Source organism: Sapajus apella, unplaced genomic scaffold, assembly GCF_009761245.1.
Source record: "Sapajus apella isolate SASKATOON/1434 unplaced genomic scaffold, GSC_monkey_1.0 scaffold28, whole genome shotgun sequence".
Classification (NCBI taxonomy): domain Eukaryota; kingdom Metazoa; phylum Chordata; class Mammalia; order Primates; family Cebidae; genus Sapajus; species Sapajus apella.
In genome coordinates this window covers 7,031,879-7,045,217 of record NW_022436968.1, presented here as the reverse complement: position 1 = coordinate 7,045,217, position 13,339 = coordinate 7,031,879, and the positions used below count along the sequence as shown (strand labels likewise).

The 13,339-nt window shown below is 35.0% G+C and overlaps 1 protein-coding gene across 26 annotated transcripts in view; it reads left to right on the top strand.

Moving 5' to 3' along the window:
- Nucleotides 1-13,339, top strand: part of GULP1 (GULP PTB domain containing engulfment adaptor 1) — a 287,119-nt gene that overhangs the window by 26,474 nt on the left and 247,306 nt on the right. The window lies entirely within an intron of this gene.

Sequence of the window (13,339 nt, the reverse complement as noted above, 5' to 3'; positions counted from 1 at the left end):
TTAATGGATAGCTTTCCTTGGAAAGTTGGGGTAGACATAGATTTCATTTATAATATATAATAATATACCAAATCATGACTATATAACTTAAAACAAAATATTTTTATAAATATATGTGTGTTTACAATGTGTTTTAAAATATGCTATTAAGTGGATTAGTAGGCTTATGTTACTCTTTTTTATATATATTGTGGCATATGTATAGTGGATCGAAAATGATATTAGATGAAATGACAAAAGTTTTCCTAAGAGTAAAACTATAGTTCCGTAAGTAGATTGATTTTATGATCACAGCGTTTTCTTTTCCAGTTTTTCATTGTTCAGTTTTTATACCTTGGCAAGCTAATCTTTAGTGTCAGCCAAAATTTCACTTGGATATTTATTGTAAATTACCCTAATTGATGAGTGAAAAAGCTTAGATATCTGCCTAATCTTAGTTGGATGAAATAACTGATTTCCTTCTAATTCATTTTTACTCCATAAAATGATATGTTAATAAATGAGGAAAATCAATCATTATCTAGCAAAGGGCAGTTATTCCTGCTCAGAATTAAATAAAAGCAGAATGGAGAAAATTCATAGCATTTTTTTAACTGTTGACTATCACTATATATGTTATTTTAATGAATGACAGTAAGTCTTATAAAAGTTATAAAACATTTATGGGATCCATTTCAGAGGGTATATAATTTTTTAATAACTACTAGGAGAATTTCTAAGTACTTTTAACTTGCCTATATGTGCTGTTGTTATCAGTTAATTAATTTTCAGACAGATAACAAAGATGTCAGTAAAATTCCCAGTAGTAACAATGGTGTACTGATGGTATTTATTTGTTCTTTTTTTTTTTTTTTTTCCAATAAACTCCATATACGGAAATGTAGCTCAATATGAGGCAGAAGGTGGGACTCAATAATAGAGACAGGGAGGGACACTGGACCAAATTGAGGACTAGCTAAAGCAAGAAAGGGGCAGAAACAGCTTTCCATAAGACATGTCCACCAGTGTACCGTATCAGTTTATCATTGGCATGATGAGTTACTGTAAGTTACACCCAAGTTACTGCCGCTTTCCATGAGAAAGACCCAACAACCCAGGAATTATTACCCGTTCTCTAGAAGTTTCTGTGTAATCTGCCCCTTAATTTGCATGTAATTAAAAGTGGGTATAAATATGACTGCAGAACTGCTATTTAGCTGCTATTCTAGGTGCACTGCTTATGGCGTAGCCCTGCTCTGCAAGGAGCAGTACTTCTGCTTCTGTTATACATTGCTGCTTCAATAGAGGCTCCTACCATTGTCGTGCCTTTGATTTCTTTCCTGGACAAAGTCAAGAACTGTCCTGAGCTAAGCCCCAATTTGGAGGCTTGCCTGCCCTGCATCAAATACTGTATTTAATTTATGAGTGATATTTGTTTTTATATCTATGGAATCAACTCTGTAGAATTCCTTTAGCAATATTTTTTATCGGAAACATGATTAAAACTGTTATTATAACTACTGAACAATTTCTGTATTATACAAAGCAAGATATTTGGATTAAATGGTAATAAGCTATAGCAGAATTTTTGCATCTGGCTTTTGGGAAAACTTATTCTTTGTAAAAATAAAAATTATTATACATGAATGCATTCTCATTATAAAAGACTCAAACACAAGACAGAGCAAAATATGAATGTTTACCTTCATGCCCCCCTTAGACCCATGTCCCTTAGAGATAAAAATTGTTAATAGTTTAGTATGCATTATTCCAGTACAAAATTTCGACCATTTTCAGACATGTACATCTTGATGTTAATACATTTAAAGATGGAATCGTAGTATATATCCTTTTAACTTGGGTTGGAGGAGGTCAACATACTTTGGAAATAAAGAGATTTGCTTTTACAACTGATGGTCACTCTTTAGTATATAGACAAATCTACCCAGCCAGCTACCACTGCTAGTACCTCATAAGAATGGGAAACATGATCATGAGAGTATAAAATAATTGTGTTAAGTCAGTTCATTCATCAACAAGCCACAAATATAGCTTTCGAAATAGGAACCCTTTTATCTTATGGTTATTTGCCAGGTTTGCCCACAGGCCTTGTGTATGTGTGTGATCATTACTACAGCATGACTCCATATTGCATTCTCATATTAGCCTTTAAATACTTACTGGAATACTTTAGCTTTTATTTCATTGATTCAGAGCTCTTTTTTTGTCCTATTCTTTCTTTCATTTGATCTTTTTTGCCCTTTTTACTTTCTTCTATCTGTGAGCTTAACATTTTGGAGTATGTTTGATGGTGATAAGTTTAGCTCAGGGTTTCCCATCCTTGGCAATCTTGACATTTTGGAAAAGATAACTCTTTGTTGTCAGGGGAGAGGTCCTTGCTTTGTAGCATGTTAAGCAACATCCCTGACATCTACTGACTAGATGCCAGCACAGTGCCCCTAGTTGTGATAATGAAAAATATCTCCAGATGTTTTCAAATGTCCCTGGGAGGTAAAAGCGCTCCTAGTTACTGCCAAATGTCCCCTGGGAGGACCATCCCAGCTGATGCCAAATGTCTCCTAAGGAGCAGCACCATGCTGGTAGAGAACCATGGTTTATTAGCATTTCTAAACTTACATGGTATTTTCTGGACATATTTTTTAAGGAAAGGTAGCTATCCCTGAACCAATTCATAACATGTTTTGAAGTATAATTAACATCAAAAATACTGCAGTAGTGAATCTTCACTCCTTATATATACAATTGACTTTAACTTTCTTGGCAATAGATATGTATTTGGTGCATCTTTACATGGAAATAATATTCACTGATGAAATAGTCCTCTCCAACTTGAAAGAAATATTTTCACCTGTCTCTGTGAGTATCAGTCACCTGGTATCAGACCTTCCTTCCTGTGTCTAGACAGAAGTTCATACAGCACTTTGACTCTTGGTATTTTTTAAAATGTATGCATTTGGCATACAGCAATGTAGTGCAACATATAAACTTGTTTTCTGAGAAGCATGTTTTGTTTAAAAAAACACAGACTTTCAAAATAGATGCTGCATCATAAAATCTAAATATATGTGGATTTTCTACACATAATCCCTCAACACTCATCTTCTAATATGTGAATATGGGCAATCTTCAATTTAAATGGAAATAACATAAGCAAAAATTTTAATATTTTGCCTAAAATTTGCAAAATTCAGTAATGTTTTAATAATAAAAACCTTATCTATGTACTGTCTAGGATATATGTTCAGACATGTTGATCTTTGAAGTTAAAAATTTTTGTACTCTTCCCCTCCAGAAAAAAAAAATAAAAACCTACAAAAAGAAAAGACACAACTGTCCTTCACAATGAAATTTAGACTACTTCAAAAAAAATAGTTTCCTGTATTTCTAGACTTAATGGTCTTATTTCTGCCCTTAGTATATATTCATGTTTAATGAATTTCCTGTTGACTTTAAAAGGAATTTCCACTATTGGCTATTTTAAAATAATTACCTATTTCAGGCTTTTCCTAGCATGTGGTTAAATCACTTCCTTTGCAGAAACAATACTCAACCTTTTTTGAAGTTAAGATCTGAATGTGAAAATTCAAGCATTGTGTTGATTTTAATAGGTCAATTTATTTTTCTGTCTTCAACACACCAATCTTTAAATCCATAATTTCTGATTCTGTTTTTAACTATGTAAACCCATTTCAAAAGATTTGAAAATGGCAAATCCAATAGACAGATGAAGTGTTTTCTTTGTAAATTAATATAAACCACATTCTGGATATTGATGTTATATTTGATACTAATACTGAGTCTAGCTAATACAATAGACCTTATTTTTCCATAAACTGGAAACCAAGTAGAAACTACTAAAAGATAACATTGTGATGAAAAGATTTGTGTCACCAAGTTTAGTGTGCTAACATGCCAAAAATGTTTTTCACACATAAGAATTTATTGTATTACTGGCACTATCTGACTATCGCTTGTATAGACTTTTAATATTTTTATCAAAATAAACTTTTTAAAAACTTAAATATATGTAAAAGGGAAATATAGTGTTCCATATATATATATATATGTTTTTTTCAATACACATTAAATAGTAAAGTAAAAAGGGCCACAGAGTTAAAAGATTACTCAGGTAGCTGGGTGCAGTGGCTCACATCTATAATCCCAGCACTTTGAGAGGCAGAGGTGGGTGGATCACTTAAGGTCAGGAGTTCGAGACCAGTCTGACCAACATGGTGAAATCCTGTCTCTACTAAAAATACAAAATTAGCTTGGCATGGCAGAACATGCCTGTAATCCCAGCTACTTGGGAGGCTGAGACACAAGAATCGTTTGAACCCAGGAGGCGGAGGTTGCAGTAAGCCAAGATTGTGCCATTGTATTCCAGCCTGGGCCACAAGAGCGAAACCCCGTATAAAAAAAAAAAAAAAAAAAGAAAAGAAGATTACTCAGGAATCACGGAATCACTTAAAATCATCCAAAGTATTACCACTGAGTTTATGGGAAAAAATTTGTGCATTACAAAACTTGCCTTTTAATTTGTAGGGGTTTCAGGTTTTAAGTAGGAATCTTCAAGAACATGATCAAAAATTCTTCTCCTTCATTATTTTGAAATTGTATGCACAATGTTCTCTATATAGTATATTAATTATTATAGAGTATAATTAAGTATACTGCTTTTATATTTTAGTACTTTTTTGGGGGAGGTAGAGGAGGAGGATAGCAATGGCTATTAGGCGAGGTTGTAAATGAAGTAGCAATTTGACCTCCTTATTTTTTCCTAGTCTCATGGCATAAATTTTGTAATACCTTAGAGAAAGGAGAGAGTTGAAGCTGATTTCAGCTTAATTCCAGATCTCCTCTGAATGGCATTAAAAGCAGTTTATAACATGTGGCCGAATATAATAATATTCATGGTGGTTTATTATCATCCAAATTTGTAGCAACTTTTTTACCAGGTATTTCTGTAGCTATTTCTCAGTGTCTCACAACACTGCAATTCTTCTCTACCTTTGTTATTTCAGCTGTTTTATGAAGGTTTATTTTGGAACTGTATATTGACTAAAGTCTTATGCCACTCTCATTTAGCCCTTTGTGGCAAAGGTTACATTTATTTGAAGTTGTAGACTTTATGGCTGAGAAGTGCATCAGAGCCAGCCAGTGTCCGTTCCCTCTACTTCCCTGACCCTGACTTTGGCCTTCAAAACCTCTTTTTTCTCAGCCTTAGGTATTTTTCTCACTCTTGTTCATTGCAGCTCTGATCATGTTTCATTCTGGCCAAAACCCTTCAATATTCTGCCTTTTGTGAAGACCTCTTTATCTTTACTATCTATTCACTCTACCATCTGCACTGTCCTTATGTTCTCATTACTCCCCCTACTTGATACAAACTGGACAATCATTGTATCCTTAGGAGATTTTACCTTTGCTTTTGCTGTCCTTTCTTCTGTTTGTTGAGTTTTCCTAAAAAAACAATATAAATTCATTTGTCTGTAAACATCTACACTCTTCTAGGTCCAGCTCACATTTTGCCTCTCGCCTTAAGCTGCTTGGGTTCTCTTTTAATCCTTTGCAGACAGAATGAATATCTCCTCTTCTCCCTGAATTACCATTGTACTTCTTGTGATTTTTATTTTATTTTATTATATTTTGCTGTGTTATAGTTATATTGCAATCTCAGCACAGAAGAAAGGCATGGGTTTTAGAGTCCGGTATATTTAGCTTTTGATCTGTTCCCTCTGTAACTGACCTGAACACTGGTTGTGCTGTGGTATATTCTTTTATATTCCAGAGACTCCGTTCCTTGCATGTACAGTTGCAGTTGGCAATAGACGTTTAAAGGATGAATAACCACTTATTCATGAAGAACTGTTATTTTGATATTTATTCAAACAATATCCTGAAGAGTCCTCAATGTTTTTCCCACCCACAGAGGAATTACTTTCTTCTCCAAAAAGTATGCAGTTAAGGAGTTTGTGTGTGGAAATTGAACAAACATGTTCCATCGAGGAGATATCTGATATTTGAAGGTGTGTGTGTACAAAGTCAGGGAAAGGGAAGGTTGGTTTTAATATCACCCTTTTCCTATTTTTTTTTCTGTTTTTGTATGTACTCTAAATGTAGTCATTTACAGCTATTATAGCTCTAGACACTTATGAATCCTAATGTCAGTTTCTAGTTTTTAAGGGGGGAAATTGCTGGCACGTCCTCTCAATCCTTCTCTCCTCTATGATTTACTTACTGGGTAGCAAGATACTAGACAGGAAAAATGTCCCAAGTTTGCAAATAGGCTATGCAAAAGGTTTATTAATTTAAATAATTGTGTCATATAGTTACGCCCTGAAGATACTAACTTGCTTTTCTGCCTTTCTTACATTTTCAAACCATGCGCTTAACATAGCAAAATTTAGTGCTAGATGTATTTGTCTTAAACTTAGTTCAAGGGACTAATAAGAGAAATAGAAAAACAGGATTTAATTATGAGACATCCTAATGTCTGGAGAAGGCCCTCAGTTAGAACCCTCGTGCTTCTCATGCACAGAGATGTCTGTGAATACTCTGACCACTTTTCTTGTGTTTACTTAGGACTAAATGAGTGAATGTCAGCACTATTAATTAAATTTGTTGTAGAGTCTCTGATGCCCCTGAATCATTTTCCAAGGAACATGCTGAAATGAAGCTTCTAAAAATAATTGATTGGTGAACATATAAGATGGCAATAAACTTTTCAGTGCTGTATTTTCAAGAAGAATAATATTCAGAAGAGCCTTCTTTTAAATGACACATAAAGATTTTTCCCTCCTTTATTAGATGCCTGTAAATTCTAGGTTGAACTTTTAGACATTGAATATAGTGACTTAAGAATCTTTAAGTTTTTACTTCAGCTTAATTATTTAAACAGTTGAGATGCCAATTTAAATTGATATTTAACAAATATTAAACAAATTAAATATCAATTTTATTATAATGCCCTCCCTTATTAGATGCATCTATTATTTAAACAGTTGAAATATCAGTTTTATTTAGAAGTGTAGGCTCATTATGTTTCAAATTTGAGGAAAGATATGAGTTTTCAGATTGACATTGCACTCTGAGTAAAATAAAGATAAATCTCAATATAGATGTGTCGTGATAAAACTATAGAACATAAGGAATTAGGAGATGACCTCGAAGGAGAGAAAGACATTATGTACAAAGGAATAAGTATTGAAACATAGAAGTCAGAAGACATTGGTATAATGTATTCAAGCACTATTTGAAAACAACTGTCAACCTGGAATTGTACACACAAGTAGTCTCATTATAGAATGAGTGCAAAATAAAGATATTTTCAGATACACACATACACACACACACACACACAAAGAAGTGTAGGCTTATTTCTAATCTACTGAAATCAGTCAAATGTGTTGATGCTAAATGAAGCTATGCATACTGAAACTTTCATTTATATATAGTTTCCAAAACTTAGGGAAGATATTTGAATACTCTTAAAGGAGATTATACCAAATCATGTTGATAGTCTAACTTGGGAGAATCTGGGCCTTCAAGTTTGCAGAAATGTATGAGGTCATAACAGTTCTTGATGAACTTCTTAGAGAATGCAATGCAATTTCAGATTATATGTCAGACTAGTGGCTTTGAATATACCAGTTATTAAAAGGAGAACAAATAGAATTTTGCTGTTGTTACTTCATGCTTTGTCCAATCACGTTAAGTCTAGCCTAGTAGAATTAATTTAAGGTTGATTTGTTGTTTCTGTCAGAAAACAACATATAATATTTGTGATTTAAGCAAAATATTTTTCCTCACAGGTGTTTTGACTAATAGGGCAGGAAATAAAGAGAGAATGGCAGTAACTCTCATGGGGAAAGTACTGAGTAGGATAGAATCACTAGCCAACCTTGTCACTTGGCATGTTGACACCACTTTCATGTAAAGGTGAATATTAGTATGAAAATTATATAATGAGCATAACGTTTATCAGCTCTTACTCTTCATAGATCCTTGATTTCTGAGTGTCTAGACCAATGCTTTTGTTGCCACTCATTTAGTTATTATTTTTGTACACATTGTTCCAAGTGATAGAACAATGTAGTAGTCATATATGTTCCATATCCTTAAAATATAGTTTCAGAAGAACTGTGTTTATTACTTTCTTTGCAGTATTCTACTATACCACAGTGGGTTTTAATACTTGTTGACTGCTTTAAATGATGGCTAACCCTATTCAGCTGCTCTGCCTCATTTTTGTTAGCTTATTCTTTAAATGTGTGGGATAAGAACCTAGCTCACCTGTTGGGATACTTGAGGTTTCCTATACTTTATATTATATATATTGTCTAGATCTAATATTTCACTATACATACAATCTGTGTAAGCTTTAAGAGTTTAATGATAAATTAATAACAAATATTTTATTCTTTCACACATCTACTATTGAATATTCAATACTTTACTAATATAATCTTTAACTTTTGGCAAAATCCTGCAAAAATAAGTGAAATGTTTTACAGATTTAAAAATGAGGCTTAGAGGATTAAAATAGTTTGCCTTTAGATAATAATACCTTCCTTATTGGGTTAATGTGAGGATTGAGATATATACCTGAAGCAGCGCACACAGAACCTGGCACAACAAATGAAAATTGTTGCTGTTGCTCTTATCAATGCCAATGTCTGAGCTAGTGGTATAGCTGAGGTTCTTTCTGATCTGAATCTAAAGTCTATGTTGATTATATTTGAGACCTTTTGAATTTAAATGGAGTGAACACGATATAATTTTATTTATTCTCCTTATGTAGCAGTGTTCTCAATTATTTCAAAGAAGCCAGGTGTTAATGACCTTCTGGAATAAGTTTTCATTCTTGGTTTTAGCTTCCACAGCAGTCTATTAACGATTAGGGCTGACACCATGTTTCATGCTGGTGACGCTGTTCCTAGAAGCTCTGCAACAAATGGTAACTTTTGTGTAGACTCAGCACAATTCTCCTGGACTATGCTCCTGACTCAGCAGAATTCAGCAGATCAACAGTCTGTCTATATAAGGCATCGGTCTGTGGTGGAGAGACTTATCTGGAAAACTAGCGGAGAAAAAGATGCTAACTAAAATGGGTCAAGAGCTCTAGCTGAACTCTGTTCTCTGTGTGGCATTTTGTGTTGGATTTAAAAATCATATGGCCAGAAAGCTCTTTTACTGTAAGGCCAGTTAGCAAATAGCCTGGTGTCAGATTCTAGATAAGGCACAAGATTACATTTTGTACTGAGATTGTTTTTATCTGAGGCCTCTATGTTTTACAAATGCCCATGTGAGGGCAAGATGCCTACTGTACAGAACATGCAATTGATGAATGCCCTAGGGAATAAGATAAGGAGATGAAATTCCTGTACCAACATAGGGCTCTTTGTTTCACACGTTTTCATCATTTTGGACAGGATTATTTGAATTTGGCAATAGATGGATAAGACTTTGTTCTGTTGTGCCTATAAATTGGGAATCATTTCTTGTGACATATGGGAATATTTCTTTGGGAGAAAAGAGAAGTATGTTTACTTTTCAGATGCACCTTACAAGTTTCCTTGGGACTAGTCAGATGACAGAGCTTTCAGTGATAGGACTGAGACTGTAGAGGCTATTTACTATGAAGTTAATGTACCGTAGGCTTTAGGGCTCCTTATTTTCTCAGGCTGTATCCAAGACTCTGCACCTTATTCACATGATCATATGTAACACTTACAATTAATATTATTTAAACATAATCAGGTTAAAATGTGCACTTCTACTCCTCTTTGTCATATTTCTTTTAGTGCAAAATGGTGTTAGAGCGGGCATAGGCAATTCTGAATTCTGGCTAATGGGTTAGGGTTACATTTATTTTGTACTTAGTGGAATATACTGGTGTGAGCCATATGAAACTGTCATTTTTTGAGGTTAAAAATGATTGAGCATTGACAATTTCATATGGCCAACCTAGTATTTATGTGGTTCAAAATTAGTTCAATGTATAATGAAGTTATTTCTGCTGTTCTGGCAAAGGAATGTCTCCCAGGAATCTTCCTACTTCTCCTGCTGCTTCCCAAAGAGCCTACATACCCAGAGTGATGAGTAAAAGTACATGCCAAGAGGTCATTTTGTAATATGTATGTGTCTGAGAGCATCTGGCACCAAAGGTATTTGGAGTCAGAGGAAACACCACCACCATCACCACCTTGAACTAGAATTGGAGAGCAATCATAATAACATATCTGACTTCCTTGCACAGGAAAAGGAGTTTAATAGGATGAAAATACATTGTCAGACTGCTACGAGGTTATATTTCTAGGGTTAATATTAGAACACATTTCAGAAACCTCATAGCAACTCAGTCTGTCTATTTCCATTCCTATCTTCTCTCAAGATAGATGTTTATTCTCATCTTTCCTTTTGGGAAAATGAAGACAGACAGGGATCATCAATGAATGAGATTTGTCTCTTAATGAAACTGGGAGTGGGTGGGGAAGATCTTTCTAGGGATATCTTCTAGTGTTTTCTACTTCTGTTTCTCTTAATGACATGTTATCCTGATTGCTGTTTTGCCTCACCAACTGGGGTGGCCTAGGAGGTGCTACTAGAATCAGCAAAAATATATTGCTTGCTAATTAATTCTCCTCCTACATAAATTCCTCAGTTTTCACAAGTAAAACAGATGTTTACTCTTCTACACTATGGTTTTATCTTTTCCTTTAATTGCATCAGCTTTGGGGAGCCTGAGAAGCTGTAACAAAAAAAGTAATGTTTTTCTGATGTCTGCATACAATGAGTTCCAAATGTCACAGATAATTTAGAAAATCAAGGGAATGTCAGGTTCTCCTAATGTCTGTTTCTCAAAGAGCTTTTCTTTAATAAACTCTTATCAGGGGGATGAAGTGTCCTATGGGAGTCCTTACTCGATTTATTCATGATGAATATGGGTATATAGGATGAATATTTAAACATTTAATACTCTCTTGTCTTTTGGAATATAACGTATAAACATACCGTCTTTTCCACTTTTTAAAAATCAGGAGCATCTATGATATGGATCAAACATCACGAATCAACTAATAAATCTCTTGCAACGCAAAAGGGTCTCGGGGTCCTCAGTGTCCATCTATGACTACACTGCCTTCCTTTTATATTTCCCTATTTTGGTGAATGTGATAACAAGCCATAGAATCTGAGGCATGCAAGATGCCCCATGAATTATTCACCACATCAGGCTCATGCAAACCTTCCCAGTCTCTTCTGTGGATGCCCCAGTTCCTCCTGACCTCCTAATTAGATAGGTCTGTTATCCATAATGCATTATTGCAGCTATCCTTGAAATGTAGTCTACCCAATTAGGAGGATGGAAGAATTCTTCTTAAGGAAATATAGCTTATATAGCATGATTCAAAGTCCTCTTTAGTGGACAGTCACCATTTTATCATATTAATTCCCTCAACAAATATTGTTAGAGTGCTTAATATGTGCCAGGTACTGTGTTAGTTGCTAGGGAGACCACAGTACACAAGAAGACAAAAATCCAAGCCCTTAGAGGGCTAACACTCTCAGGGCAGGGGGAAGCAAGCAAGTCAATAAGTAAGATATATTATATGTCAGGCAGTGACATATACTGTGAAACAAAATGAAGCAGATGAAGGGGTTGGGAAGAAATGGAGTAAGGTAATGGGTTGAGTATCTTAGATTGTCTCCTCCAGATCCATTCTCCACTCTTCTCCATCCTGCCCTCTGCTCTGGGAAGTAAATTAATATGGATTATATATATTAATAGGCCCTCTGGAAAGAAATTCACAGGAGGGAGAAATGTGAGTTCAGGGCATTTATTCTCTCCGCTTCTTTTTCACAGGTAGCCTGAGGCTGTCTTCCCTCCTTCAAACATCAGTATTTTTCTCAAGGCAGCCCTCTCTGTTGGACTCTTTCTGGTTTCTATTATCTTCTCTTCCTCTTTTTCCTTCAGGCTTGAGGAGGCAATAGCATTCTTATTACCAAGCCAGTGGTTCTGTATTTTACCTTCTGGTTTTATTACATTCCTCTCATACCCTTGTAAGCAGTTCTTTATTCAACTATACTGGTTGTCTGAATTTAATGTGGCACCCATTTTTGGGGATCCTGACTGATACAGTTGCTAGTCTGGGAATAGGTAGTCTAGGAATAGGTTTGACATTATTAGTGACATGTGAAGGAGGTGAGGAATAAAGCCATGGAGATGTGTGGGGGAAAGAACCATCTGCATAGAAAAATAGTGGCTTTATTCTTGGAATATTGGATTGACAATGAGGTGGACTGGGTGGCTGAAATGAAGTAAGTGGGAGAGAAGTAGGAAATTAAGTCAGAGAGGTAGTAGACTGAAGTGGGAAGATCACAGAGTGACTTCTTAGGGCAAATACTCAGTATGAGATTAGAAATTAGTGAAGGTGATGATAAGTTTATAATGTGTCACTTTTGCTACTATTTGGAGAATAATCTGTATGGGGACAAATCACTATGAAAGCAGGGAGGCCAGTTAAGAGTCTGTAGAGAAAGACGATGGTAATTGTAGCAGCAAAGATACTGAGAAGTGATGGGGTTTGGGATGTATTTTGGCAAGATGGGGACAGGATTAGCTGATGGATATAGGATATTAAGAAAGGAATCTGGAATTATGCCAAGTTTAGCAACTCAGTAGATGGATCTGTTTTCTGATAGGAGAATAGTCATTGGAGGAAGAGTTTAGGGAGGAAGATCAGGAATTTGATTTTGTACCTGTTAAGTTTGAGATGCACCAAAGGAGATGTATTAAGTGGGCAGTTCATGGGAAATGTCTAGGCTGGAGATACAAATTGAGGAGACATCAACATATAGATGATATTTAAAGTTATGCAACTTACTGAAATTGCCTAGGCTGTTGATTCTCAAACTCTTTAGTTGGATATTTGTACATGTAATTTTCATTGTGAATATATGGTGGTTGGGTCATTCCAGTCAACATTTAAAATTATCCTTAAGATTAGATATGTTTTTATAAAAATAAACTTATATACTTTATAATTAGCAAATATACTACCTAAGTATCTATAAATAGGTATATCCATAAAATACTGACATGTCTATGTAAACTCAGGTAGACATATAAAGTATGTCTAGAACTATATTTGAAAATATTATTTGTCTTTTTGGTGGGCACTTTTTTTGTTTTTTTGTTTTTTTGAGATGGAGTTTTGCTCTTGTTGCCCAAGCTGGTGTGCAATGGCATGATCTTGGCTCACTGTAACCTCCACCTCCCAGGTTCAAGTGACTCTGCTGCCTCAGCCTCCCAAGTAGCTGGGATCACAGGCATGTGCCA